The following is a 27,899-nucleotide window of genomic DNA, read 5'->3' as shown; positions in this document are numbered from 1 at the left end:
AGGTAATGTTTAAAAAGAAGTTTTTTTTAATAATGTTGAATATGTGATCTACCTAACTGTTGTTAATATTGTCCTTTTTAAAGCCTGTGCGAATATATTTCGATTATAAAAGTTGATTATGGCAACTTAAATTAACAAGCTGAAACAAGAAGAATTAGGCTCTGTATGATAATGGAGCATTTGCCATAATGACAGTTCTTAAACAAATTTGCTCACAGGAATTGTTAATGTCATCTGGACTTTCACGTTTATTAGGGGACACCTTGCCCTTGGATGAAAAAACACTGACACTAAGCAAATCTTTTATTCTCATAGCTCAACAAGTAGACATTACATTCTCCTTGGAGCAAGGGAATGGCATTAAATGTGGCCTTACTCCTGTCCATCATAGAATTAAATAAGACATTTTCCATAAGACAATCCTGGGATTTTCTACTTTTCCTGCAAGAATGTGTTCTTAGTAATATCCTCTGTGGGGTGGAGAATGGTTGCAGCAAGCAGTGACATGTGGCAGAAGAGGAGAAGATATTTTGAAAAAACTTTTGCAAACGGTAAGCCTTGAGAATTGAGTCATCCTTCCAAGAGTTTGAAACATAATTTATTACTCCCACCCTTGCTTTCTCAACTGATTGTGCTGAATGCCTGAAGCACATTCCACACACCCTGATTGCCCTCTAGATAGATGTTATTGCGGATAACTTTGATCTTAGGTGATTGTGTAATGAGCTGTATTTTATTCCTGGTATTAACTATGATAAAAAATACCAGAAGTGTTGAGGCTGTGTGTGAAACAGGTGGAGTAACTCTTGAAGAACTTTACATCAGATCCTGCTTGAGTAATGACAGAGCATCAGTATTGTTCCTGCCTGAGACCTTTAAGAACAGAACACAGTGAATATTAGCTACAAGACTGCAACTGTTGCAAACTTCAACTCCACCATCTTATGTAGACCTTAATTTCTGCTTTATCAAAAAAATGGAAGTGACTGCCCCTTTAACCCACCAATCACATTGACTTTGTTTGCCTTTCCTGGTAACTCATTCCACAATTCTAAATCTCCACCAGAAAGGTGCTATTGTTACGAGCCAGGTTGCTACTTGGTGAATGTCCCTTTAAGGCACCTGGACAGTGGTGTAGTAGTGTGTGTGTTATCTAAGGACTGCAAGACTATAACTGGAGCATACTGGCTGTTGCACACGGAGTCGAAGAGAGAGAAAGAGAGAGAGAGAGAGAGAGAGACTAACTGCCGGTCTCTGTATCTATGGATGAAGAACAATAGCTATGACTGTCACTATACAATCCATGTATGGATTTGTGGAGCAATCCGTGGAGTCCACTTTGTCATTAACCTGTACTGGGCGGCCACATATCGAATGCCCTCGGTGTGGCAGATACTTCGGAACAAAGCAATGGAGATCATAGGTGATTGACGGGTTCCATCGTGGAACATGTGGATTTCGTAAATTCTCTCTACATTATCTCTACAGTCTACTGTGGTTTTGGAAAAGCTTTTGCTCATCGTTCTACCTTATGACTTGCTGAACTGAACTTTGAGAACTATTCCTAGACTTGGGGTTTGGGAATTAGCCACACAAACACACTTCGAGTTTATATTTTTGGGGTCAAATTTTAATATCTAACATTTTTATTTCTCTTATTATTACAAGTAATCATTAATAAATAGATTCTAACACTTATACATGGCTTGTTGTGTTTCTATTGTTGCTGGTACATAACACTATAGACTTGTATTTGTTCAAATCTTCAACTTGCTTTCCCCACTATTGCACCTGTCACAAGCATGAGTAATGTGCTTGGATAAATTTAGCAAATTCTCTTTACAATATTGAAAACTTCAATCAGGTCACATCTTTTCCAAACAATTTGAGCCCAGTACCTAGAATCTGGATTGCACACATTTTGCATTAGCAAACAACCAAAAATTGCAAAATTGAATTATTCTTGCTTTAAGAAAATGTTAGCATGAGTTGCATAGTTTAGGAAATGTTAAAACCCAGTCTAAGGCTACTTTGGAAATGAGGGAAACCTGTGAGGTGGGGTGAAGTGGGATGGGAAAGGAGAGGAAATTGTGGGGGGGTGAGAGGGGAAATCCAGGGGATAACTGGAGGAGAAGAGGTGGGAATTTGAGGATGGAAAGATTTAAACAGTACATGGATCCCTTAGCTATGGGACATAGCCTGACCAAGCTGAGAGGAGCAGGTGGATTGGGTTGGGGGTGTGGTTCGCAGGCAGATCGGGCTGGGTAGACCAGGGAATGAGCTGGGAACCAAAATCCATTTGCAACTGTTTTTAGAAGTTAATTGTGTACAAAGTATGATTTTGGACACAAAAATGAAAAAAAAACTGCAGATGCTGGAAATCTAAAACAAAAATAGAAAATGCCGGAAAATACTCAGCAAGTAAGGCTGGGACTGTACTGGAGGCCACAGATCTGCGGACTGAAGCTTCCCAGTCCTTGCCACTTTAATTCCCCATCCCTCTCCCACTCTCACCTATTGGTCTGTGACCACCTGTATTGTCACAGTGAAGCCCAATGCAAGCTTGAGGAACAGCACCTCAACTTCCTGCTGGGCACATTGCAGCCTGCAGGACTCAATATTGAGTCCTGCAACTTCAGGTCACTTGATTTCTCAGTTTGTGTCAGTCATCCCTCTGTAATATTAGCTCAGCTTTTTCTCCTTCCTTTTTTTCTCTCTCTAGGAGTGAAGGACATGCCCAGCCTGCCCTGTTGGGCTCATCCTCCTGCATGTTGCAACTCCCACATTCTCTTGTCTAAGTTCCTTTGTCTATGTTCTCACCCTCTAACTGCTCCCATTCATTCATTGACCAGATAACCTTATTTACAATTTATCCCCATGGTGACCCAGGTTTTACCCTATCAAAGACATCCCCTCCTCGACATTCCCCGAAGCCTTACAAGGTTCTTTTGTCTCCTTTTAAATTCTAATGAAGTGGTTTCAACCTGAAACGTTAACTGTTTCTCTTCCAATAGATGTGGCTTGACCTGCTGGGCACTTCCAGCATTTTCTATGTTTTTGGACATGTTTCGCACTCATTTCCAGGATAATCCCAGCCCTGGCAAAATTGAACCCTGCACTAATTTCAACAGTGGTGTCATTTCTCTATCTTATTTTATGCATGTAGCAATGCCCCTGCCTTATCCAAGATTTAACCGATTGGACTAAGGATAAGCTAAGGGCCATGATCAGTTGCCATGCTCCAGGTGGCAGGTATTTTGATTATAATATTCAGGGGATATACTGAGTGATTTATTAAAGCTGGAAGCAACATCACAGTGATGCTTCTTTAAATCGCACATGATTCACAGCTTTGAGGGTGATATACTCTTTGATGAACAATGTGCAAATAGCACAGGTCATAAATCATGGTATTTTGAACCAATTTCTTGCATTAATTAAATATAACCCACTTCACGTGTTTGGTGTCATTGTTATAAACACAAAATAAGATGGGGAAACAACATCACTGTTGGAATTAGTGCCAGATTCATTTTTGCTAGGGCTGCCATTTCATCAGAAAATGCATGCCGACAGAATAAGACCAGTCTAAAATCATATGGTATGCAATATTAACTTCTAAAAAGAGCCACAAATGCATTTTCTCTAATCCAACTTTAAGGCTCAACTTCCTTGTAACTTGAATATGATGACACTGAAATGTGTTAAAAAGTCAAAAAAATGAGAATGCATTGCCTGGAAAACAAAATGTGCAAAGAACTCATCATCAAGTCTTGAGCTGCATGCTTGTGGCATTGGTCATGCTGCCAGTAAAGACACCAGTGTGAGACCTATGTTAGATTGGGACGGTGAGATTAATTGGGGTTGGGAGTGAGCAGTGGCTGGCAGTTCTCGTAGTTCTCTTTTCAGGGAAATACATTTTGCTTTCACTTAACTTCATGGTGGCAGCTTCCAGTGGAGTGTTAGTTTGGTTCCTTTAGATCTGAGAAAACTGCCCACAGCATGACTGGCAGATGAATGCTGTGACAGTAAACTGAGAGAAAATAAGGAGTTTTAATAATGACATAGTCACTGCTATAAGGTAGGGAAAATCTGAAATGTGAAATCGTACCAGTATTGTAAAGCTTGTGCTTTACTGAGACTTCACCACACATCCCATAATAAGCTTTTGAATGCCTTTTGGAAAGAAAGGCGTACATGTATATGACCTTGGCATGTCTCAAAATGTTTTACAGCCAATGATGTATTTTTGAAGTGTGGTTTCTGTAACAAAGTGGGAAAAACTTGAAGTGCCATTTTAAATCCACTTTCCATATCCACAAGGTCTCTCCAACAATTGGTTTTACATGCCTGGACTGAAAAACTTGCCTGATAATTTATTTTTTTCTTCAATTAAAATATTTCTGTCTCCATTTCAATGTTCCTCTTATCCAAGTATATCAGTTATTTGCGTGTCCTAACAGTGTTAAAATCTTTCACAACATTAACACCAGGGATCCTACCTCACTCTCTCTGAGCATTACAGAACAATAAAAACACTGATTTTCCTGCTAGTTTATGGAAGAGTGTGTTCTAGAATTTCATTAGAACCCTATATGGTGCATTATCTCATTGATGCGTAGTGGACCAATGAATATATTTTTCAAGGGCCTGCTGTTGCAAAATTCCACTGCACACAAGGCTCGAGGTGTCATAAGTTGTCATTTGGGCCTTTCTGCAGCACCTGAAGGAAAATAGATAAGACACAAGTCTAGGCTGGGTGGCCAGGGAGGTGGGTGGGTCCTCATTAGGAAAGAGGCCTGAGTTTGGGGGTGGTTGGTGGGACCACAGTTGTGATGGGAGGAGAAGCTGGGCCCTAAGCATTAGGTCTGGTCACTGTAGGGAGTCTTGTGGTAGGCTGTTAGAAGCAAGGCTCTGGCTTTGGGTGGGGTGTGGGGTGGTGGTGGGGCATGACGAGGATTGGCTTGCAGCTAGGTGTGGGTTCACGATTTAGGTAGTTGTGAGTGCCAGACTATCAATTAGAGGGAGGGAGGCACCATAACTAAAGGTATGTGTTTGGGGGCTGGGGGCTCAATAGACTTGGATCCCCTATGCTGGACACCACACATTGGGACCTACTCAGACTGATGATCTCTAACCAGCAGAGGAATACGACTCACATGTCATGTGAAGGCCTGCTTTAGTGTGAGTGGACCACCTTGTACACAGGCCATCCATGTGCAAATAAGAATTGTGCAAGTGGCACCCAGGAGCTCACTGTTGGCTGTCTCTGCAATCAGTGAAAAGTGGCCTTGGGCACTGCTGAGGTTTCCAAGAATGGGTCTTGAACACAGTGGTTGTTTGCACACTGTTCAATTACCTTATCATGTGCCTAAAGTAATTCACTAATAACAAAACACAAAGGATTAATGGGATGCTGTTTTAGTTTATTGTTTCTGACATCTAAAGTCAATGTAATCACAGCAGGACATAGATCAATTGGAGATTTGGGTAGATAAGTGGCAGATGAGTTTAATCCAGACAAGCGTGATGTGATGCATTTTGAAAGGTCAAATGCAAAAGGAAAGTTCACAGTTCATGGCAGGACTCTTAGGAGCACTATGTACCGAGGGACCTTGGGGTGCAAGTCCATAGCTCCCTGAAAGTGGCAACACAAGTGGATAGGGTTGTAAAGAAGGTATACGGCATACTTGCCTTTATCAGTTGGGGCACTGAGTATAAAAGTTGTCAAGTTATGTTACAGCTGAATAAAATTTCAGTTAGGCCAAATTAGGAGAATTGCGCACAGTTCTGGTTGCCACATTTTAAGAAGGATGTGGAGGCTTTGGAGAGGGTGCCAAAGAAGTTCACCAGAAAGTTGCCTGAATTAGAGAGTAAGAGCTATAAGGAAAGGTTGGCAAACTTAGATTGTTTTTTCTGGAGCGTTGGAGGCTGAGGGGTGACCTGATAGAAGTATATAAAATTATGAGAGGCATAGATAGGGTAAATAGTCGGAGTCTTTTTCCCAGGGTGGAAATGTCAAATACTGGAGGGCATAGGTTTAAGGTGAGAGGGAGACGGTTTAAGGGAGATGTGCAAGGTAAGTTTTTATATGCAGAGAGTGGTAGGTGCCTGGAATGCGCTGCTAGGTGAGGTGGTAGGAGCAGATATGACAGCAACATTTAAGAGGCATTTGAGCAGGCATGTGAACAGGCAGAGAGTAGAGGGATAGCACCATGTGCAGGCGAGATGGGATTAGATTGGCATCATGGTTGGCACATACATGGTGGGTTAAAGGGGGCCTGTTCCTGTGGTGTACTCGCCTACTATACAATGATCTATCAATCTTTGCCAGTCAGTACCCAACTCTTCAGTATATAGGTTTCACCCTGATACACCATTAGCAGTGCTGCAAACTCAAGCCCACAACTCACACTTGATTATAGGCTAAGGCAGCTTTTCAATTATGAGAACCTCATTATCCAACATATTTTTGGGCTCTCACTGATGCACTCTTTCTTGGTGGAGAAGGTGAAACAATTATAGGAGGTGGCAGGAAGGCACTGAGAGGCACAAGTATACCTGCATGCTTTACTCCTGCTGATAAGGGGCCTGCATACCTGATCCTCTTTCTCTCATCCACTTTACCCTCATCTCTCGGTCACTTCTGACTCAGGAGCTGTAGATTGAATGAACACGGACACCTTCATTCCTCTTTTCCCTCTCCACAACACATCCATTGCCTCTTCCCCATTTCAAATACTCAAGAACTGAAACCTTCTCAGTCAGAGGGAGAAGAAGCAGAGGAAGTCAGTGAAGATGAGAGGACATTGCCCACTGATTTCTCACAAGTTCAGGGAAGGGCACCACAGTTACAGAGAAGGCATCAATTAGCACAAGTGATCAGCAGACAGGTCGATGAGAAAGGTAAGATATCTTTATTAGTCACATGTACATCGAAACACACAGTGAAACGCAACTTTTGCGTAGAGTGTTCTGGGGGCCGCCCATAAGTGTCGCCATGCTTCCAGCGCCAACATAGCATGCCTACAACTTCCTAACCCGGACGTCTTTGGAATGTGGGAGGAAACTGGAGCACCCGGAGGAAACCCACGCAGACATGGGGAGAACATACAAACTCCTTACAGACAGTGGCCAGAATTGAACCGAGGTCGGTGGCGCTGTAATAGCGTTACGCTAACCGCTACACTACCCATCCTTCCCTAGTGATAGCACTGGCTTTAGATTGTAGAGTCCAAAACATAGATTATTGATTCTGGAAGTATAGAATGCCAATAGCTAAGGGCCCAGCAACGATCTGTGAGCTACCCCTCAAACTTCATTTTGTTTGCAGTATTTAAGGTTTGAATTCATATTATTGGATTGGACTTCTCATATTCTGCCTTTTTTCTTAATCTTCTGTTGTCAGTGGGAGGATGACGCAAAGATCAGAGGTAGAGGGACAGGGAACAGTGGGCCAAATGGCCTCTTTCCCTGCCATACATTCAGTGTGACTCTGTGCAGTACTGACCATCTCACAGTGCAACATTAGAACTAACAACATTGCCTAATCTATAATAATCAAGTCCTGTAGGTCTTACTCGATGAATCACAGATTATACTGGCAAGCTTGTGAAACAGTGTTGTTATTGGATGTTGCGAAGGAGTTTGGCTCACTCCTCTACTCACCAGGATAGTTGCAGAATGGCAGTGTAAATAAACAGGAAAAAGGAAAATAATGAAAATAAATTAAAATCTTCAATCTGATATTTCACCTCACATCTCTTTATAACCAAGCCAAAATTACCCGTTTTTATGTTCAATCCAATTTCAATAAGAATTGACGCTCGGGTCCTCAATGACAAAGTGGTTATTAAAGGTTTAAATTATTGATTAGCTTCTTTTTCAATCTTGCCAATATTTTTACCTTCATAAATATTTGTTCCCAGCAGACTTGGTGTTTTCTGTATGGATTACAGAGGACTCCCAGCTGTTACAGGGAATCAGCTGTGCAGTACAGAATTCCACAGCAGCTGTTCCGAAACAGGCATCCCACATTTGGCTCTCTAATGGAGGTTTCACCATATGCCAATAGACCACTTAGTTCATGCTTTGGGAACACATTTTAGAACAGTCACTGTGGAAGGATGGATCGGAATTTAGTCGTTATGGAGCTTCAGATGTCCCCGCAAACCAAGTAACAGCAGCCAACTAATCCATCCACTTCACTGCCAAATTAAATGCAACCACTCTACCAGGAATTTCAATATTTTATGAAAGAAATAATGACTTAAATTTTAACATTTTTATAATGTTTGTTAGGTGAATCCCATTTTAATTAAGATTTCAGGAAAGTTTAACCTATACTTGAAAAGAAAAACAACTCTCAGTTTGCTTTATTAGTTTAAATTCACTGGAGATAGTTCAGTACTCTGGGCATCTGTCCAGACCTGCCAACAACTTCTTTCACTCACTCCGAACCCCTTGTGACTCAGTCACTGGGACAAACATCCATTCTCTAGTATCTGGCCAAGCTGTAGAATAAATAATATATATCAGCCTGTAGGGAATGCTTGACCTGCTTACACTGATTTGCATTATCTAATTTCTTCTCTGAAAGCATTTTGAAAATCTAAGACCAGAATTTTCTCATGTACAGGCATGTTCAATGTCAAAGAATGTGCTTCACTTGGGATCTGACCAGTAAAACAAGTTTTTTTATTATATTTGTATTTTGGTGTGTGGCCAATTGCTCTATGATATCGCTTGAGAGGTAGAACTTAGGTAGTTGCCCAGTTAGTATTAGCTTTTCCTAAAGCCCTTGCTTACTGATGTTAATGCAGACATCCTGCAAACCTTGGTGAGTTTCCTAAAGACGGGCCCCATGGAGATCTGTTTTTATTAGTCTTATCACTCCTTATTTTAGGAAATCTGACAGGTTTACATTCAGTTGGCCACTGGTTATACCAGACTCTTGGGTAGGACCTAGGAGCACCAGCAGCCCTTTGGAGCTGTTAGAAAGTGAATTTTGCCTGTTGCAAGAGTCACTGTACTTCAGAATGATTCCTAGCAATTCTGACGTGTTTGTTTTCTTACTGCAAATCACTCGTAATGATATTCAGGCCATGCCTGAAGCATTCACTGATTTCTAAGCAATCTATGATTTTAATAACTAGTCTACATTGTGAAGGATATTTCAAGATGGACATTGCTGATATTAAAGCTACCATAGATAATATTTTTTGTAATATGTAACCTTCTTGTGAAGTAGTTTTGAAAAGAGTTTTTTGAGGTACTCTACAGACCTTATTCTAACTCTATGTCGATCGATAATTCTCATGACTAAGTGTTGAAAGGTTAATTGTTTGTACCAATATTGGAAAAAAATAGGAGCGTTGTTTTCTGGCCTCTAGTACTGCACATAACTTCAAATTCTGCCCAGGCTTAATTGTTCTAAATCTATGAGTGCAATATGAAAAGAGTGGAGGATTTACATTTAGAGTCTTAATTCAGGACAACACCACTAGTGAGCTTTACTGGATCAAAGTCAACAACCTTTAAGCAAAATTTTACTGGGCAAGTGGTGAACTCAGGTTGTATGCATAATACTGTTGCAGCTCCTGACGGAAGGCTCATCAGCTATTCGAGGATATTGGACTTCTTCATTGGTAATGCCTCGAGGATAGTTCGGTCTGTCATTTGCTTCTCTCTCCTCATCTTGCAGACTAAAATGCGCTTGTGTCATTTTGTCTTATTGTAGGGATTGGTAAATTCTCATGTCAATCATTAAATTAACAACATCCAGCCTCTCAGTTGCCCAATTAACAGGATGTCAAGTATGTATCACACTCCCTGGCCAGACTAGAACTGATTTACGACGCTAATGTCATCTGTTTTCACATCCCTGGGACGGTGGTCAGTTTGTTGGGATTCCCAAACCCGGATCAATGAACGTGGGAGAAACAGGTCGGCCCAGATCAAGCATACCTTTAGCTGTTGGTTCTGTAGATAACTGCCAGCTATCTCCAGTCTTTAGCTCAGCACGATTTTGCAGCCAAATGCAGAAGTCCACAAAGAAGTGGAGGTCAGATGCTGGTGCAAATGACCTCTGGCTCTGCTGTTGGTCTCCATGGAGAGTACAGCAGCAGAGTGCTGATAGGCTGGAGAGAGGGTCAGGATGCACTTTGCATCTGCTCCCAACTATCTACCAGGGCTGGCTGATGTGACACAGTTCATCTGAACAGGATTACTGACACCTTGTAAAATGGTATGTGTTTTTTTTTACTTAACTTTCCTGTCTATAATGTTTTTAATTATTTGCTTGCATTTTACAACATTTTAATATCAAGTTTTATTGCTTTTTTAATTACTTGATGAAAATTTTTTAAGCAAATGGCTATCAGAATCATTTTAAACACTTTCAAAAGAGCTGTGGGCTGTGAAAGCCATGGGGAAGACGTGGGGTGGGGCCTCAATGTGTGTTGCCTGAAGCCTACTGGCTGTATGGGACCCTCTCTGCCTCGCAGGGCACCACTCAGGTACTGGTCAGCCAGCCATATCTGAAACAGGTGGATGTGGGTGGGGGCAGCAAGGGCGGGCAGTGGGCCAGATCCAGCACTATCTGGCACCTTTCTTAGAACTTCCTCAGCATCGGGATCAGTGGGCCTTTAAATAGAGAGTTTTCCGCTGCAACGTTCCACGGTGCGCAAGGCAGAAGTGGTTAAACATGAAGCCTAATGAGGTTTCGTGGGTTTCGCTTTGGCAGACGTCAGGACTTCGGAGCAGATAAGTTTTTCTTTTTTTAATAGGGTTTTTATTATAAGGTTTAGCTTTTATAAGGTTCTTTTTTATAAGTTGTTATATAAGTTTTGATCGGGAATAATAGGAGCTGGACTGTGCAGGCGCGTGACGTCAGCAGGTAAGGCGCGGGCAGTTTAAAAAGCAAACCGCCATATCCAGCGGGCAGCGTCGGAGCAGGCAGCGGAGTGAGAGGGAGCAGAGTGGTTGGGCTTTGGTTCAAGGGGCTTCAGCGTAAAGGGGCAAAGCGGGTGAGTAGCTAGTAAGTAGGTAAAGGTAAGGTTTTACCTGTTATCTGTTTATAAATTTTTAAGTAGGAAAAACTAGGGGAAAAAAAATGAATTAGTTCAGATGGAGGACATGGTGGTGTGCTGCAGCTGTTTGATGTGGGAGCCCATGGACCTTGCTGCGGTCCAAGATGGCCACATCTTCAGTAAGTGCTTGAGGGTGGAGGAACTTAGGCTCAAACTTGATGAGCTGGAGTTGCAGATTCAAACACTGCGCAGCATCAGGGAGGGGGAGAGTTATGTAGATACTGTACATCAGGAGATGATCACCCCCCTTAGAGCAGGTACTTCTGGAGTCCAGGAAGTAGATAGAACGGTGACTGTCAGGGGAGGGAAAAGGAAAAAGAAAACAAACGGGCAGATAGAGCAGAGGACCCTGGAGGCTGTTCCTCTCAATAACAGGTTTTCCACTTTGGAGGCTGTTGAGGGAGATGACCTGCCGGAGCCTAGCAGCAGTAGCCAGGTCTATGGCACTGGGACTGGTCCTGCTGCTCAGAAGGGAAGGGAGGAGAAGAGGAAGGCGGTAGTGATAGGGGACTCGATAGTCAGGGAAACAGATAGGAGGTTCTGTGGCAGTGAGCATGAATCCCAGGTGGTATGTTGCCTCCCAGGTGCCAGGATCCGGGATGTCACTGATTGGGTCCACAGGATTCTAGAGCGGGAGGGAGAACAGCCAGAAGTCGTGGTTCATGTTGGTACCAATGATATAGGTAGGAAGAGGGATGAGGTCCTGAAAAGTGAGTTTAGCGAGCTAGGCAGAAGGCTGAAGAACAGGACCCCAAGGGTAGCAATCTCAGGATTGATGCCAGTGCCACGTGATAGTGAAGGTAGGAATAGGAGGAGATGGCAAATAAATGCGTGGCTGAGAACTTGGTGCAGGAGGGAGGGTTTTTAGATTTTTGGATCATTGGGATCTCTTCTGGGGAAGGTGGGACCTGTACAGAGAGTACGGGTTACACCCGAACCTGAGGGGGGCCAATATCCTTGCAGCCAGGTTTGCTAGGGTGGTTCAGGAGGATTTAAACTAGATTGCGAGGGGGAAGGGAACCGGAGGAATAGGTCAGAGGAAGAAGGGGATGGGGAAAAGTCAGATCTGACAGATAGAGAGGCTTTGAGGAAGGAGAAGCAGAGTACAGGCTATCAAAGTAGTAAGGTGGATGGGCTAAAGTGCATTTACTTAAATGCAAGAAGCATCAGGAATAAGGGAGATGAACTGGGAGCTTGGATAAGTACATGGGACTACGATATTGTGGCTATTACAGAGACATGGCTGACATCAGGGCAGGAATGGATATTGAATATTCCTGGTTTTCAGTGTTTTAAAAGGGATAGGGAGGGGGGAGAAGAGGAGGAGGGGTGCCGATACTGACCAGGGACACTGTTACAGCTGAAGAAAGGGTAGATAATGTAGAAGGATCCTCTCTAGAGTCAATATGGGTGGAAGTTAGGAACAAGAAAGGAGCAGTTAGGATCTTTGAGTCCTCGTTGTCCACGGGGATGGTACCGGAGGATTGGAGGGTGGCGAATGTTGTCCAGATTGGAGATAATGTTCAAACGAACTTCAGGACACTCATCTTTGAGCTGAGCCAAAAACAAAGGAAGCAAGTGTTCAACAGTGCTGTCCTTGCCCAAGATGGTGGATAGACCCATAATAACAGAGGCCAGAGCTGACTTCACATGTTATTGCCTCTGAAAATCTAGAAGTTGCATACATGATGGTTAACCAACGGTTCAGCAATCTCCTCCCTCACCTCCCGAAGCAGCCTGGGGAATATTCAGTCAGGCCCCGGGGACTTATCTGTCCTAATATTTTCTAACAACTCCAACACATCCTCTCTCTTGATAGCTACATACTCTAGAACATTACCCTTACCAACACTGTCCTCAGCATCATCAAGACCCCTCTCATTGGTGAATACTGAAGAGAAGTATCCATTGAGAACCTCACCCACTTCCACAGCTTCCAGGCACATCCTCCCATCTTTGTCTTTAATCGGACCTACCTTTACTCTTGCCATCCTTCTGCTCCTCACGTACAAGAAAAAAACCTTGGGATCCCCCTTAACCCTACCCGCCAAAGCCTTTTCATGTCCCCTTCTCACTCTCCTCAGCCCTTTCTTAAGTTCCTTCCTTGCTACTCTATATTCTTCATGAGCCCTGTCTGATCCTTGCTGCTTTCTTCTTCCTAACTAGTTGTTCCACCTCTCTCGTCACCCAGGGTGAAGGTTTCTTCACCCTGCCATTCCTTCTCTGCCTTGCCAGTACAAATTTATCCCTAACATCCTGCAAAAGATCCCTGAACATCAACCACATATCCATAGTACATTTCCCTTCAAAAATGTCATCCCAATTTACACTCCCAGGTTCTCACCTTCTAGCCTCATAATTCGCCTTTCCCCAATTAAATATCTTCTCATCCTCTTTGCTCCTATCCCTGTCCATGACAATTCTAAAGGTTATGGAGCAATGGTCACTGTCCCCCAAATGCTCACCCACCGATAGATCTGTCACCTGTCCTGGTTCAATACCTAAAACTAGATCTAATATGGCATTCCCTGTAGTCGGCCTGTCAACATACTGTGTCAAGAATCCATCCTGGACACACTTAACAAACTCTGCCCTGTCTAAACCTTTGGCACTAAGTAGGTGCCAATCAATATTTGGAAAGTTGAAGTCTCCCATTATAATAACCCTGTTATTTTCGCATCTTTCCAAAAACTGCCTCCCAATCTGCTCCTCAGTATCCCTACTGCTACCGGAGGGCCTATAGAATACTCCCAGGAGGGTAACTGCTCCCCTTATTCAAAAAATTCAAAAAAGGTAGTAGGGATAGTCCAGGGATTTACAGACCAGTGAACCTTACGTCTGTGGGGGTAAGCTGTTAGAAAGGATTCTAAGAGATAGGATCTATGAGCATTTAGAGAATCATGGACTGATTAGGGGCAGGCAGCATGGCTTTGTGAAGGGAAGATCTTGCCTCACAAGCCTGATAGGATTCTTTGAGGAGGTGACCAGGAAGATTGATGAGGGTAGTGCAGTGGATGTGGTCTACATGGATTTTAATAAGGCGTTTGATAAGGTTCCGCATGGTAGGCTTCTTCAGAAGGTCAGAGGACATGGGATCCAGGGAGGCTTGGCAGTGTGGATTCAGAATTGGCTTGCCTGGAGAAAGCAGAGGGTTGTGGTGGAGGGAGTGCATTCGGATTGGAGGGCTGTGACTAGTGGTGTCCCACAGGGATCGGTTCTGGGACCTCTACTTTTTGTGATATTTATTAATGACTTGGATGAGAGGGTGGAAGGGTGGGTTGGCAAGTTTGCAGATGACACAAAGATCGGTGGTGTAGTGGATAGTGTGGAGGGCTGTCGAAGCTTACAGAGGGATATTGATATCAGAGAGCTGGGCTGACAAGTGGCAGATGGAGTTCAATCCAGAGAAGTGTGAGGTAGTACACTTTGGAAGGACAAACTCCAAGGCAGAGTACAAGGTAAATGGCAGAATTCTGGGCAGTGTAGAGGAGCAGACGGATCTGAGGGTTCATATCTACAGATCACTGAAAGTTGCCTCACAGGTGGATAGGGTAGTTAAGAAAGCTTATGGGATGTTAGCTTTCATAAGTAGTGGGATCGAGTTTAAGAGCCGCAAAGTAATGATGCAGCTTTACAAAACTCTGGTTAGACCACACTTGGAGTACTGTGTCCAGTTCTGGTTGCCTCATTATAGGAAGGATGTGGAGACATTGGAAAGGGTGCAGAGGAGATTTACCAGGATGCTGCCTGGATTAGAGAGTATGCATTATGAGGAGAGACTAATGGAGCTAGGGCTTTACTCATTGGAGAGAAGGAGGATGAGGGGAGACATGATAGAGGTATATAAGATATTAAGAGTAATAGATAGAGTGGACAGCCAGCGCCTCTTTCCCAGGGCACCAATGCTCAAAACAAAAGGACATGGCTTTAAGGTAATGGGTTGGAAGTTCAAGGGAGATGTCAGAGGGAGGTTTTTCACCCAGAGAGTGGTTGGTGCGTGGAATGTGCTGCCTGGGGTGGTGGTGGAGGCTGATACATTGGACAAGTTCAAGAGATTGTTAGATAAGCATATGGAGGAATTGAAGATAGAGGGATATGTGGGAGGAAGGGGTTAGATAGTCTTAGGTGTGGTTTGAAGGGCGGCATAACATGGTGGGCCGAAGGGCCTGTATTGTGCTGTATTGTTCTATGGTTCTATGGTTCTAATGTACCCATAGGTCTTTCCTCTGCACACTGCACCATTGTAGAGCATGTGGAGAAAACAGGAAGGTTGTGGGACTGATTCAAATGTTGAGAGGAGGTGGGTGGGGGAGGGGTGTGGTTGCAGCATCAGTCAAGAAAAGTGTGGGAATCTGGATCTTAAAGTTTGCGGATTGGGGGTGGGTGTCACCAATGATTTGGGGAAGGGAAGCCACAACATACATCGTAAGGGGTAAATTTTTAAGGGGACCTACATGCAATGATTTCCCAGTACCAGCCTCATTTGCTGGGACCTATTCAGGCAAAATTTTGTGAATGCCTCTGTCTATGTGAGAAAATGTCTCTGCCTCCAGCTAGAAATTCCTGGGTGCCATTTTATCAGCATTGTTTAACAAAAGCTTGTGAAACCGCTCAGTGCCCTTAAAAACAAGCATTGTCCGGCTCACTTGTACAGGGCCACAATTCTTAGAAGAAAGTGGACATTATTGAGAGGTTTCAGTTGAAGTTCTCACAGCTGCCAGCATTTGTACTTGCAGCTGAGAGCTCATGGAAATGAAAGGGACTCAATCTCAACATTGCCAGCAATCTTCCAGTTGTCAGAGAATGTTCTTCCACACTGGGACCATGAAAGGCTTGTGGATCACAGCATCCGTAGGGGGGATGTCCTATGTTCAAGGGGGGCATGGAGACCTTACAGGGCTACTGGTTGACTCCACTGGCAGGGAGGTCTTTGTCAGGAGCAACATTGACTGCACTGCTGTACAGTGTTAAAAGTAAATATGATGATCACCCAAGATTTAATTTGATCCACACTGCTTGTCTTCACCTCCATTCACTCTCTCCTAACACCTTTCCTCATAACACATACATTGTTTATCGCTCAACAAACAATCTGCTGGAGGAACTCAACGGGTCAAGCAGCATTTGTGGGAGGAAGAGGTTTGTCAACATTTCGGGCCAAAGCCCTGCGTCAGGACTGAGAGTGGAGAGGGAGATGACCAGTATAAAGAGGAGAAGGGGAGTGGTGAGACAGGAGTCCGAGGAGATTGGTGGACTGCTGAGGGGTGAAAAATGACAGGCAGGTTGTGCCAGCTGGGGGAGGGGAGTGGGGGTCAAGTTGGGAGACAGTGGCAGGTGGATAATAGATGGAGGCAGACAAAGAGAAAAAGAAAAGAGGCAAATGGAGCAAGGTTGGAGGAGGGGAGGTGAAGGTTGGAGGCAGCAGCTGGAGGGAGATAAGCAGGAACACAAAGGGCTACCAATACTGGAAGCTGATAAGAACTGATTGTTTATCACTCATTTGGGCATGTGTGTATACACACACACACACACACACACACACACACACACACACACACACACACACACACACACACGACTTGTGTGATACAACTTCTGTGCCCTTGGCAAAACTAGTCCAGTACAGCTACTAAACTACAACACTGGCATCTGCCTGAGATTGTGGAAATTTGCCCAGGTATATCCTGTCCACAAGAAGCAAGACAAAATCCAACCCAGACAATTACTGCCCCATTCGCCTACTCTCAACCATCAGCAAAGTGATGGAAGGGCTAATAGTTAGTTCTATGAAGTGTCACTTGCTTAGCAAAAACCTGCTCGTGGAAGATCAGGTTTGGTTCCGTCAAAGTCACTCAGCTCCTGACCTCATTACAGCCATAGAAAAAAGAGCTGAAGTCCAGAGGTGAAGTGAGAGTAATTGTCCTTGACAGCAGGCAGCATTTGATTGAATTTGGCATCAAGGAACCCTGGCTAAACTGGAGACAATGGGAAATCAGGACGAAAACCCTCCATTGGTTAGAATCATACCTGGCACAAAGGAAGTTGGTTAATCATCTCAGCCACAGTACTTCTCTGAAGGGGTTTCTCAGGGTAGTGTTCTAGGCCCAACCATCTTCAACTGTCTCATCAATGGCCTTCCTTCAATCTAAGGTCAGAAGTAGGGATGTTTGCTGATGATTGCACAATATTCAGCACCATTCATGACTCCACAATTAAATGCAACAAGACTTGAACAATATCCAGGCCTGGCTGATAGGTAGCAACTAACATTCGTGCTGCACAAGTGCCAGGTAATGACGATGGTTATGACTGCAGAACTGAGCCACACAGAAGCTGTATCTGGGAGATATAAAAGGTCTTTGTTCAACAAAGCAGATCTTCTGAAGGATCTATTTCTCCTCTCTCCACACAATGATTTATATTATTTAAACGGAAAGACAACAATAAATGATTAACTACAGTTTCAATGGCTATAATTACTTGCTTAACCTTAACACTTTGACAGGTAACTTTGCAGAATTACATATTTACAATGGTAGCACATCCTAACTAGCAGAACATGTTTGAATATTCAAATACTGGTGGCTGCTCCGAGAGCTTTGGGTCACAAACTCCAGACACCCAAAATGTACCTCTTTTGTTACAGTATTGTTGGATGGTTCCCTGAATATACAGCTAGCCAGAATATTAAGTGACAAAATAAACATGTCTTGTACTGTGCATTATGTGGCAAGGATATGACTTTAACAATGTGTTAATACAGGAAATGTCCACTTAACGCCTTCATGATCTCATTATGAAGGTCCATCTAGCATGAACATTCATCTATTGTTTTCTCCTGCACAGTTACAATGGTACAGAATCAGAATTTCCCACACCCAATGATTGGTTTTGATGGCCTTAAAGTATCAGCTGAAGTTGAATTGTAAACAGGTTTCATTTCCTGAATACTGGTTCTCATTTTTAATTAATATTCGCTGTCCATAATTTCATAACTACAGAAAATCCCCAAAACACCCGCCTGAAGGCCCCAGACAGAAATCTGTCCCAGGGAGGCCAGACTTTAAGAGGATTCTAATTAAGTAGGGCAGCAAAAATGTCCTTCACTGAGGATCCTGTCCCAAATTACTCAGCTACCATGCCCCTATGTGGAGCTACATCTAAACCATCTATCATCCCTAACTGGCCATCTATAAGATTTTTGCACTGATGGCAATAAAACATTGTTCCAGGCATTTCACCTCATTCTCCTCTTGGATACATTTATCCTTTCAGTGATCAATGTCTAATGGTGGTGGTTTGTTGTTTGTGACACTTTGCTTGCTGCCTCCTCCCCAGCTGGCCCATTGCGGTATACGTTGCATTCTTACCTTCACCCATTCGGTCTCTGATAACTGAAACTATCAGACATAGCTGTCAGTAGTTACTGTGTTGGCAAGGGACATCAGCTGGGTAATATATTTTGTCTCAGGTTCACAGGCAACAGTTGGCATTCTATGGAGACACAAGAGATTCTGCAGATACTGGAATCTGGAGCAACACACACAAAATGCTGGAGGAACTCAGCAGGTCAGGCAGCATCTACGGAGGGAAATAAACAGTCTATGTTTCGGGTTGAGACCCTTCATCAGGACTGAAACAATTGACATTTTGGGTCAAGACCCTTCATTAGGACCGAAACAGTGGTCCTGATCAGAACGGGGTCCTGATGAAGGGTCTCGACCTGAAACATCGACTGTTTATTTCCCTCCATAGATGCTGCCTGACCTGCTGAGTTCCTCCCGCATTTTGTGTGTGTAGTTCACGTTCTATATCTTGACGGAAGATTGTCAGAATAATTACAAGTCTCTCAGAACTGTTGATCCATCTACAGGAGGGTTTGGGGGGGGGGGGCTCTATGTTTGAAGGTAGTAAGGATCTCACCTCAAAGGCTGCCCCACCTGGAGTGTCCTATTGCTCACTGGCCCAGCCACTGAAAGGGCCCAGCTCACTTGTGTTCACCCCCATCCATGGTGGGCTCATCAACAGTCTGAACAACTGACATTATCATTCCCCAGTTACTCTCACCTCCCCCAAGTTGTTGCCTCACCTCTCCCTTAACGTAACAATATCTCACCTCATTACTGGCAGTCTCACCAGTTGTCCACGTAGCATCCTCCTGGGCTATACTGTCCTACATATTCCTTGGGTATTTGGCTTTAACCAACACGTGTATATCTTTCAGGTGCATCTGGTGAATTTTAATTATTTCTTCCAACTTGTGCCAAAATTTTGCATTCCCACATGCAACTCCAAGTGAGAGCAGCTCAGACAGAATGCTCTGCTTCTCCCCGGGGGTGAAGGGTTTACGGATGATGTTAATCAGTGTCAGGGGCTGGCTGGGGTCATCAGGATTCTGACCTCAGTAGGTGCCATCACGACAGGTGTGTCTGGGTTTAATCTCTCCCTCAAATACTTACATACTAATTCCCATATTAAACAAAACACAAGGGAAGGATAAAGATAAAAGGGCACATACTGAAAAACAGAGAATTATATACCCTGGGATCTCCCACTTCTGTGCCATTGAGCTCATGATGCCTGCTGTATTTCCTTTCTTATAAAATTCTGTTAAAAGTTATTCTTCACACACACAAACACACTCACAGACAAGTATACTAATATATGGCAAAAGCATGAGAACACCACCACTCCTTCCTGTACTCTGACTCATTGCTATTTGAGATTCGGCCCACTATGATGGTATCATCTACAAACTTATAAGATATCTTTATTAGTCACATGTACATCGAAACACACAGTGAAATATATCTTTTGTGTAGAGTGTTCTGGGGGCAGCCTGCAAGTGTCGCCACGCTTCCAGCGCCAACATAGCATGCCCACAACTTCCTAACCCGTACATCTTTGGAACGTGGGAGGAAACCGGAGCACCCGGAGGAAACCCACACAGACACGGGGAGAACGTACAAACTCCTTACAGACAGCAGCCTGAATTGAAACCGGGTCGCTGGAGCTGTAATAGCGTTATGCTAACCGCTACACTACCGATGGAGTTAGAGCAGAATTTGGCCATGCAGTCATGAGTATATAGGAAGTAGAGTAGGGGGCTGAGGATGCAGCCTCATGGAGCACCGGTGTTGAGAATAATCATGGCGGAGGTGTTGCTGCCTATCCTCACTGATTGCAGTCTGTTGGTCAGCAAGTCAAGCACCCAGTTGCGGAGGGAGATGTTGACTCCCAGGTCTCGGAGTTTGGTGATGAGTTTGCTTGGAATTATAGTATTGAAGGTGGAGCTGTAGTCAATAAACAATAGTCTAACGTAGGTGCCTTTACTGTCCAGATGTTCCAGAGATGAGTGTAGGGCCAGGGAGATAGCCTGGAAACGTGCATAGAATGCGTTAAGCTCATCGGGAAGGGATGCGCTGTTGTCGGCGATGCAGCCCGACTTTGTTTTGTAGCCCATTGTAGCATGTAAGCCCTGCCACAACTGACGGCTGGTCTGGGACTTGATTTTGGACTAATATTGCCTCTTGGCATCTCTAATAGCTTTTCGGAGATTGTATCTCGATTTCATATAAAGGTCAGGGTCACCTGATTTGAATGCTGCAGTTCTAGACTTCAGTAGGGAGTGAATCTCCCAGTTCATCCATGGTTTCTGGTTTGGGAACACCCAGATTGTCCTCTTTGGCACACAGTCCTCTACACACTTGCTGATAAAATCAGTAATGGTGGTGAGGTACTCATCTAGGCTGGCAGCTGAGTCTTTGAACACGGACTCGTCTACCGACTCAAAGCATAGAAGCTCGTCTATTTCCTCAGAGCAGCACTGTACAACTTTCTGTACTGGATCCTCCCATTTCAGCTTCTGTTTACAGGGAGAAGGAGGCTTCACATTGTGGATATACTCACACCTCAAGGACTGCAGTGGTTCGAGAAGGCAGCTCACCACCACCTCCTCAAGAGCACTTAAGGATGGGCAATTAAATGCCAACTCAGCCTGTGAAGCCCACATTCCTTGAATGAATATAAAAAACACACACACATGCACACATTCCCTTTCCCCATACCACTTTTTCTTGGCTCCTTCTGCTCTGCCTGTCTTTCTCCCTTTCCCCTCCTCCTTTTCTCCTCCTTTTCTCTGCTGCTCTTCCCATTTCCTGCCATGTGACTCTCTCTCCTTCTTTGCGTCCTTTCCTCCCTTTCCCCTGTCTCTCCGCTGTCTCTCCCCATGTATCACTCTCCCTGTCGCTCTTCCACCTCGCCAGTCCTTCTCTGTTTTTGGACTTGCTGCTGTGAGGCTTCAGGGCCCATGCCCTTCAAAGACTACTTTTAACAAGGAGGGCTCTGTCAGGACAGGAGACACGTACTGAGCACAGGACGCCCCGCATTGGATGGGAGCCTGCGTCTGCGGGATGGGGTGGAGTTCAGTTGCATGGTCCCGAGCAGCAGTGCAGGGATAGGGTTGGCTGTGCAGAGGCCAGAGCTGAGGACCATCAGACCCGGGGAGAATCTCACTGCAACAGGAGAAACCTTCTAAAGTTCTGCCTTGTTCGAGCTCTTCTCAAACAGAGCTTGAAATAAGGTGCCTGTTTCTGGTGTCTATTATCGAGCATGTGGATGACGTGGTCCAACAGTTGGAGCCCAGTAAGTGTAACTAGGACCTCAGTGCTGGGGTTGTTGGATGGGAAGGGGAGCATTAACATTGATTTGCTTCTCCTGAATGGATTTGAAGGATTTTTACAGAGTAAGCTCTCCAATGCATTAAGGTGCCTGCTGCAGGTAGCAAAGGAATTATAAAGACCTGGTAGAGCATGAGGTTTGTAGCAAAAGCGATTTCTTGGTTCTTGAAGAGTCTGTTGGCGCACTGAAGCAAGGGTGAATTTCATCATCAATGAATGCCCTTGCTAGCAAGTGACTCCAGAGACATGGAAAGTTTGCCAGCCTTGGCAAGATCCTTGAGGCCATGTGAATGGTCATGCGGTCTGGGCAACGCCAGATATACACACTGTGGTCTGCCCGGTACTATGCAAGTCCTGTCAGCATTGCGGGACCAAAAGATCTTGTCTTCCTCCACGATGCCCGGACCTCTTCTGTAGTACAGGCACCATCCTCACAAATGCACCCAAACCTGCTTACCAGACAGCAGGCATACCAGTTGGTATGCTACAATTTGGAGCCAGCCCAGGTGGCAGAAGGCCAACCTGAGTGTCCAGAGAGGACAGAGCCAAATAGGGAACTAGCCCTCCACCATCTGGCTGCAGCCACAGGGGAAGCACCACGCTGCATTGGTAGGTATTCCAAACCTACATGAAATTCATAAAGGCTAAGGTAGTAGTGATGTGAGTATTTTGATTCATTGTTTGGGTAAGTTTCCTTTGCAAAGCAAACTTTTGGACCTTTAAAGCTATTGTGTAGCTCATGGTGGGTAAAGCTCTTGCTTTAAATACCTCAGTCCCTTACCCTCACTGAACCAGGTATACTGAATCCATTTGCAGTGGCAGCTATTTAAATATTGCAGGCTCCAGATGAATAAATGTGCCTGAGTGTGGCTCTCAAACTATGATCTTAGTATGATTTGTAAAGATTGAGAGGTTTGCCTGAAATTTTAAATAAGACCAGAGTGTATTTCTTGATTAAGTGCAATGATGCTCATTTGCAGTGCTGCCTACGTATTTCATTGAATCAATGAATAGCCATTAGTTTGTTTTGTTCCGATCCTAAATCTCCATAATGTACTTGACTTGAAGTGTTCTTCAGTGGGCCTTTGAAGAGGGCCAGTAGGACTTGTAAAGGGAAGGAGCTACTTGCCATGAAGGTATTCAGTCTCTGAGATTAATACAAATGTTAGGTTTGAAAAGTGAATGCAGTCTATGGCCAACCAAGAATAACATTTATTTATTTTTTGCAAGTTCTTCCAATATAGTAGTATTGACTTCTTTAATTAAGTCTTCGTTTCTAAGTAAACCTTTGTTACAATGGCGGGCTGAGACTGCATTGTAAACTTCAGCTTGGTGTTCATAAGAGAGAAAGTCTGCATCCATTTCCAGAACATTAGATATAGAAGCAGGACCTGGCCATGTGGTCCCTTGTGCCTGTTCTGCCATCCAATAAAATCTTGGCTGATCTTTTACCTCAGCAACAAGTTCCTGCACTAACTACATCACCCTTTATTCTCTTTATTTAAAATGTTAAGCTTGGTAACTTTCTTGAAATGCTTTGACTGCATTACAAAGGTGCCAGTCTGATTTTATCAAACTAACTTAAGATTATGCCTTCAACACTGTATTGACTTAAACAATGTTGCAAATTTTGAGTGTTTTAAAAATGAATTTGCCACAAAGGGCAGATGTTCTGGGGTTGGAGAATCTAGAGTCAAACACTACCTCAAAACATGTCTCAAAAGGTGTTGACTTCTGAGCTGCTTGACGTGAGGCCTGTGGTCTAAGTAGCTCCTCACTTTCACCCTCACCACCTTCTTTTTGCTGCATGTTTTCTCGTGTGTCCCACTTCCATCATCTTGACAGGCAAGGGCTGAACTCGTATGATGGTTAAATTATACAGCGCATAACAGACTAGTGCAAGGAATGACATGTCGACTGCTGAATGCTGTAGAGCACTGCCAGAGTGGTAAAGACAGCAACATCTCATTTTGAACAACCCTATTATGATGTTCACTAAGTTCCCAGAAGTAGAGTGGCTGTGATTATAATGTAGTCCAGCTGGTTGTTTGCATCTGTGAGTGGAGCAAGCAGTCATTTGAACAGGGGATTACCCAATATCCCCTGACAGATGAGAGCCAAATTTAAGAATACCAGCAGAGCTATTTAGTGTTCCCGAGGCCTTGTTGTTTCTCAGTTAAGTATAGAGTTTCAGCAAAGTATAGAGTGAAGTGTGAGCCCAATGCAAAACAAGCAATGAGTCCAGAGAGATTTCTGGTCATGGGAAAGGGATGAACTTCTCCCTCAGAGTGAGGATGAATCCATTCCCATGAATCAGTGCAGGGTGCACTAGGACCCAAGATGTATTATAAGACGGACTATTGACCTCACAATCTACCTCGTCATGGCCTTGCACCTTATTGTCTGTCTGCACTGCACTTTCTCTGTAACTGTAACACTATATTCTGCATTCTGTTATTGCTTTTCCCTTGTACTACCTCGACGCTTGTACTGTTATTGCTTTTCCCTTATACTACTTCCTGCTTTTGTTGAAAGGTCATTCACCTGAAGTACTTTGTCTCTCCATTGAACCCTTCTAACCAGCTGAGTACTTCCAGTATTCAAAATAAACTTGAAATTTGGATTGAAAAGTAAATAACACTGAATGCCCTTTAGAGAGCACACTAGAGCATACACCCAGGAATAACAAGAAAATGGACAATGTTTATTTTTCTCTGTAATTAATGACTTGCTAATAAAATCATTCAAACAGGTTTTCAAGAATGCTATTACTGTCAGTGTGATTTCATTAGTGGATTGTTAATTACAGAGGGCACCGAACATTTTCCAGTTTTTAATTAAAAATGCTCACTAACTATGCGTGGTGTACACACCTGGGGAATATTAAATGCGTTAAGTTCTATTATTTATTTATAATTCCAACAGTTTCAGGAACTGGAAGAACTAACTGAGGCTAAAACTCTTTAGGTTTGCACTAATGGAATTGATGCTTCCTAGAAACAGAGCAACAAAAGAAAATATGCTGATGGAGATCTAAGAAGTCTGTGCTCAAAGCCTTTTGCATTGCCTAGGGACTTCCTGGGGATCCCCTGGGAGAGGGAATGAAACATCTGTGCCTGCAGAAGGACAAACATGCAAATACCAATGAAATGATGCAGGTAAGGCATAAAATCACCAAAATTCCCCCCACCCACACCACACATTATGTTGCCTCAATGAAGACCATGTAGAAATAATGCAGCTCAGGCATGAACACTACTCTCAAACTAAAGGGACCTAAATGGCAAATTGTCCTTTTCTTTGGCTCATTGGTAGACATAAGGAGGCAGAGTTTTCTCTATTTCTCTGAACCACAGGTAGTCACTACTACAGGCTTTTCAGGGCTGTGGCAGCAGCCAGATTTCTAGTAGCTTCTAGATGCAAGGCCCAACTATTAGCTGGCCCTCTGTTGAGCTAATTGGATCAAGAATAATGACTGTAACTTGCAAATAAGAAACAAAATCAACATCCCCTTTGTCTCATTTATACTGAGCCTACAGTAGGACAAGTAGTACCAATAACAAGAGAACCCCGACAACATCTTGCTCTCTAACACTTTTGGTTTGATTTGAGGAGAGGGTTCCCTGGAGGGATGCAGCCAGAGCCAGAAATATTAAGGAACTGCCCAATGTACATCTTTTGCTATAGCCACAAGTGTCATGAGTGGCTTAGTTGATTTCATTTTCACCTCCAAACAAGAATATTCTGGGTTTATCCCACTTTGGTAATCCAAGGCACAAAATCTAGGCTACACTTTAATGGGTTACTGAGGGACAGTTGTGCTGTCTTTGAAATAAGATGTTAAACTGAGGTTTGTCCTCAAATAAATGTACAGGATGTCATAATGCTAGTTTGAAGAAGGGCATCCTGGCCTATATTTATCCCTCAACCAACATTACAAAAACAGATTATTTCATGATTATCATATTGCTAATTGTGGAACCTTGCTGTGCAAGCTTCCTACATCACAACAGTGCCTCCATTTCAAGCATACTTCATTGGCTGCAAATTGCTTTGGGACAACGTGAAAGAAGCTTTATAAATCTAGGTTCTTCCTTCTCTCCAAGGAGGTATTCAAGGGCTTCATAACATTGTCCCTTGAGATTTGGAACTACAACATGCCATAAATAATGAATTTATGATTTGAATGCAACAATAATCATCAGAAGAAATGTTAGAAAATGTACTTGTATGACCATTATTATTCTGAAAATCTGATTCCTTACTGTACTGAATGATCACCTTTACATGCAATTATTACTGTTATCACCTTTTGATGCCTCAATTCAATGTGCTAATACCTGATGGGAACCATCTGTTCACACTTCATTTTAGTTGCTTGTTTTGAGAGATTTTTCCCGCTGAACTCTGTATTCAACAGGAATTATTTATGAATGTTTTTTTTAACACTGGAACCTGGAGAAGTTAAAAAAATTGTTTAAATAAAGCAATCAGATGAGGTGGTTTAAAATATGATTGCCTGTTAAATGAAAAGTTTTAAGAATAAAACTGTTCTAAGATTTCAAAAAATGCTGCAAAATATTTACTGGATAGCTTGGTATTAAAAAGAAAGCCAGGTTAAAACCTTGAGTGAGAACCATGAGTGGGGAATTTTAGGATGGTGGAAGACAAGGGTTTTGATGCAAGTAGGGATTGTTAAACCTGGGGGAAATAATAATGTGTTGGGGAGCTGGCTCAAACACAAACCGCATTTCACTCCAGCGCATTAAACTACATGCACTCACCCCTTCAAGTGTGCGTGAATATTGTCCATGTAACCATATTTGTGCACATCCACATTTAACATGAGTCCTCTGGCAGTGTAGACAAGGCTAGAGCATACAGGCAGTTGAAAGGAATGAATGAAATAGAAGGAAAAACTATTCACTACTCAAATCTGCTTCCTTACAAGCCTGTGAGAATGAATATTGTAATCTGAACCAGAATCAGGTTTATTATCACTGATTTATATGTTGTGAACTTTGTTGTTTTGTGGCAGCAGTACAGTGCAAAGATATAAAATTACTATTAGATACGAAATAAATAACTAGCGCAAAAAAAAGGAATAACGAATGTTCATGGGTTCATGGACATTCAAAAATCTGATGGTGGAGGGGAGGAAGCTGTTCCCGAGTCATTGAGTGTGGGTCATCGAGTTGCTGTTTCTCATCCCCGATGGTAGTAGCGAGAAGAGGGTATGTTCTGGATGGTGAGGGTCCTTAGTGATGGATGCTGCTTTCTTGAGGCACTGCCTCTTGAAGATGTCCTCAATGGTGGGGAGGGTTGTGCCCGTGATGGAGCTAGCTGAGTCTACAATCCTCCGCAGCCTCTTGCGAACTTGTGCATTGGAGCCTCCATACCAAGTGGTGATGCAACCAGTTAGAATGCTCTCCACCGTACATCTGTAGAAATTTGCAAGAATCTTCGGTCACATACAAAATCTCCTCAAACTCCTAACGAAGTAGAGCCACTGGCGTGCCTTCTTCGTGACTGCATCAATGTGTTGGGCCCAGGATAGATCCTCTGAGATGTTGATGCCCAGGAACTTGAAGCTGCTCACCCTTTCCACCACTGACCCCTCAATGAGTATAGTGCAAGTATATCTTTAAGAACTGAGTGTGCCACATGTTATGACTTTGGTACATTGCTGTACTCAGACTGCTGTTTAATTGGGACTTTGTTGCCTTCCATAAAGGAGGCATGATAACTTGACTTTGTTTACTTGCCTCAGTATACATTGTTTATACTTATTCACAGGACCACCCTCAACTCCACCAGTATATTCCTCAGCTGAGATGTAAGAAGGTTAATGTTTGAGGACATGGCTGAATGTGTGGAGGATAAACAAGGAGCCAGAGGAGAAGGAACATGGTTCAAAGTCAGGAGCGACGACACTGTGGGGGTCCTCCAACCACCAGCCTGTGGAGGATTATCAAGGTGGAGCTGCCAATGGATTGTGGGAGTAGAAGAACCACGTGGTCAAGATGGACAACAGAAGTCAAACAGATAATGTAGGTCAACTGGTACAATAAAACCCTGATATTCCACTAACCCATTGTTCAGAAATCCCACTGATTCAGAAGCAGATTCA

This window comes from Pristis pectinata, chromosome 9 (assembly GCF_009764475.1).
Source record: "Pristis pectinata isolate sPriPec2 chromosome 9, sPriPec2.1.pri, whole genome shotgun sequence".
NCBI lineage: Eukaryota > Metazoa > Chordata > Chondrichthyes > Rhinopristiformes > Pristidae > Pristis > Pristis pectinata.
Note: the sequence above shows the minus strand (reverse complement) of the source record.